At 40.5% G+C, this 3,872-nt stretch overlaps 1 non-coding gene across 1 annotated transcript; it reads right to left on the bottom strand.

Annotated features, from left to right (window-relative positions):
- Positions 1–1,581: 1,581 nt before the first annotated feature.
- Positions 1,582–1,688, bottom strand: LOC133787242 (small nucleolar RNA R71). The gene has a single exon (XR_009872274.1). It is a non-coding gene; the product is annotated as a small nucleolar RNA R71 (small nucleolar RNA).
- Positions 1,689–3,872: the final 2,184 nt, after the last annotated feature.

Raw genomic sequence — 3,872 nt, 5'->3', positions numbered from 1 at the left:
CATAAAATTGGTAGGTGGATGGACGTGCGCATGGTGTAAAAGACACTCAAGTACTCTGATCATCCAATACCTGGCTGACACGTGTCTACACTCGAGTGCAATTAATGGTACAGTTTCCAAGAAAGGCAGTTCAAAAGTTTCCTTCTCATGGGATTCGAAATGATACTTTTGAGGGGGCAAAATGTTACACCCAGATTTCGAGATAAGAAGTTATGACCTCAAAAACTGGGCTCATCAGGAGTGAGCTCGAAATACATACGGTGAACATATGGTCCAACCGTCGAACTTCTTTAAAGTAAATAACGACCTCGAGGATGTATAGCTTCAAGTATTCTCTGAGCTCGCAACAACATGACACTTAAATATATTTTTCACCGATTGCCTTCAGGCGAGATAGCTCAAGCTCGGAAAGTGCAAGCTCGGATGCGATAGCCTCGTCAGCATCTACTTGTCTCGAGCATAGTGCGAAGTTGGGTGGCGAGCTTGTGATTGACTCATAGTCTCGACAGACTCAATGCCAATTGTTGATCTCGAAGATTTGATGAATCATCTAGGATAACCCATTACGTGTGAACATGTTTATTGTTGTACAATCCCAATATTTAAGGGATATCATTTAATCTGTTATCTGTTCCCGATCTTCATGGGACATTTCTGTGTATGTAGGAGATAATGCATTTAATAGCATTATGTTAATTGATTTACAGAATATCTTCCCGAAATATGTGGGAATGAATTCTGCAACCTTCTCTATAAATAGAGAAGGAAAATCCTTTTGTAAAGGATCAATTTCTAATTTCTGGAGGGGAAATTCTGGACAACACTTCTCTGAAAAGTTTCTAGAAAATTCCCAACTCTTAATAATATAGACTCGTGGAATAGGCAGAGTTAATTGCTGAACCACGTAAAAATCCTCTTGTGTTCCTCTTTATTCATTTGCTCCAATATTTTATTGTTTAATTGCTCTACTATTTAAGTTGTCGAAAAGCGGCGTCAACAACTTCCCATCGATCTAGAAATCGAGCGTACATTTAGAAGAAGGTGAAAGATACAAAAATGAAAAAAGGGGAGTAGTGATGATGGATGTTGAGCAAGGAGCTCAATAGGAAGTCGCTCGGAGGGCAGCAAATCAAGTAGGAGCTGCAAGAAAGAGTAGTTCAAGGGGGAGTAGCTACCAATAATGGGCAAAATGCAGTTGTGGCTGATGACAAAGATCGTGCTAATAGACAATATGCTCTCCCTCTCTTCAATGAGCTCAATCTGGGCATCGTTGGACCAGAAATTCAGGTCGCACAGTTTGAATTGAAGCCAGTCATGTTCCAAATACTTCAAATTGTAGGCCAGTTCAGTGGGATGCCAACAGAAGATCCTCACCTTCATCTTCGATTGTTCATTGAAGTGAGTGATTCGTTCAAGCTGCCCGGAGTTACGGAAGATTCCTTAAGACTGAAGTTGTTCCCATACTCCTTGAGAGACAGAGCGAGAGCTTGGTTGAACTATTTGCCATCTGATTCTGTGACTACTTGGAAAGAGTTGGTTGAGCAGTTTTTTATGAAGTACTTCCCTCCCACTAAAAATGCCAAGCTCCGCAATGAGATTACTTCATTTCAGCAACTTGATGAAGAATATTTATATGAGGCATGGGAGCGGTTTAAGGAGTTGTTGCGCAAATGCCCTCATCATGGAATTTCTCATTGCATCCAGATGGAGACATTTTATAATGGTCTAAACACCCATACTAGAATGGTAGTTGATGCTTCGGCAAATGGGGCTCTTCTTGCTAAGTCCTATAATGAGGCATATGAAATCCTTGATAGGATATCCAACAACAACTATCAGTGGCCCACTTCTAGATTAGCTACAAGTAGAAAGGTGGTTGGTATTCATGAGGTAGATGCCATCACTTCTTTGGCAGCCCAAGTTTTCTTTATTTCGAATATGCTCAAGACAATGAATATGGGAATGAATCATTCAATGGGGCAACCTATGGGGACATAAATGGGGCACAAGGAGAACATTTCTTGTGTGTATTGTGGTGAGGGTCATACTTTTGACAATTGTCCTTCCAATCCAGCAGAAGTGTGTTACATGGGGAATCAAAATAGGAATGTTACTAGCTAATGAGCTTAAAAATAGTCCCCATGGTACATTACCAAGTGATATCGAGAATCCAATAAATGTGAGCAAGGAACATTGTAACGTCGCCACTTTGAGAGGTGGGAAAGAGTTGGAGCACTCCAAGACATTCTGGGCATGAGGGTGAGCCCTCTTCAATCCAAATAAATGAGGAAATCCAAAAATATGTTGAAATTCCTAGTGTACAAAAATCTACCTCTGCCCAGAATGTTGCAGGAATGTCGCAACATAGCACCCAGACAGTTCAATTTCAAAGCAGCTACCTCCATTTCCCCAAAGATTTCAGAAGCAAAACTTGGATTCGCAATTCAAGAAATTTCTAGATATATTGAAGCAGTTGCATATCAACTTCCCACTTGTAGAGGCACTTGAGAAAATGCCTAACTATGTGAAATTCATGAAAGATGTTCTTACAAGGAAGAAAAGGTTAGGAGAGTTTGAAACCGTGGCTCTAACCAAAGAATGTAGTTCATTTCTGCAAGACAAGTTGCCACCAAAGTTGAGGATCCGTGGAGTTTCACTATTCCCTGTACTATTGGAGATACTTATTGTGGGATGGCTTTGTGCGATTTTGGTGCCATCATTAATTTGATGCCAATGTCTGTTTTCAAGCAAGTAGGGATTGGAGAAGTTAGACCTACTACAGTTACTCTTCAACTTGCAGACAGATCTCTTGCTCATCCAAATGGGAAGATTGAAGATGTGTTGGTAAGGGTAGACAAATTCATATTCCCTGTTGATTTTATTGTGCTAGACTATGAGGCGGATAGAGAGGTGCCCATTATCTTGGGGAGGCCATTTCTTGCGACAGGAAGAACTTTGATAGATGTGCAGAAGGGTGAGCTAACTATGAGGGTTCAAGATGAAAATGTGACTTTTAATGTTTTTAAGGCTATGAGATTTCCTGATGAGGTTGAGGAATGCTCAATGGTTTCAGTGGGAGATTCTTTGGCATCAAGGGAGTTTGAGACTAGTAACGTTGATGATCCATTAAAGAGGTTATTGTTATTTGACTCTCACAATGATAAGATGAGGAGGAGTACTTAGCTTGGTTGGAGGCTAATTCTCAAGGGCTAAGAACAAGAGGTCGATTTGATTCAATGGAGTTGTCGTCTAGGGAGTTCAAAGCTCCTAAACCATCAATTGAAGAGCCACCTGAGTTGGAGATGATAGTCTTGCCATCACATTTGCGATATGCCTACTTGGATCCATCATCCACTTTACCTATCAATATTTCAGTGGAGTTGAATCATGAACAAGAAGAAAAGTTCCTTGAGGATTTGAGAAAGTTAAAGAAGGCCATTGGGTGGACTATTGCAGATATTCGAGGTATTAGTCCTTCTTTGTGTATGCATAAGATCTTGCTTGAAGACAGTGAAAAAGGTTATATTGGGGGGCAAAGAAGACTAAATCCTATGATGAAGGAAGTAGTGAAGAAATAAATCATCAAGTGGTTGGATGATGACATTATTTATCCTATCTCTGACAGTTCATAGGTGAGCCTTGTACAGTGTGTACCTAAGAACGATGGGATCACAGTGGTGAAGAATGAAGACAATGAGTTGATTCCTACTAGAAATGTGACTGGATGGAGGATTTGCGTGGACTACAGGAAGATAAACAAGTTCACTGGAAGGATCATTTCCCTGTTCCTTTCATTGATCATATGCTAGACAAACTTGCTGGGAGAGAGTATTCTTGTTTCCTAGTTGGGTACTCTGGTTACAATCAGATAG

Source organism: Humulus lupulus, chromosome 6 (genome assembly GCF_963169125.1).
Source record: "Humulus lupulus chromosome 6, drHumLupu1.1, whole genome shotgun sequence".
Lineage (NCBI taxonomy): Eukaryota > Viridiplantae > Streptophyta > Magnoliopsida > Rosales > Cannabaceae > Humulus > Humulus lupulus.
Note: the sequence above shows the minus strand (reverse complement) of the source record. Positions and strands in the feature narration are given on the sequence as shown.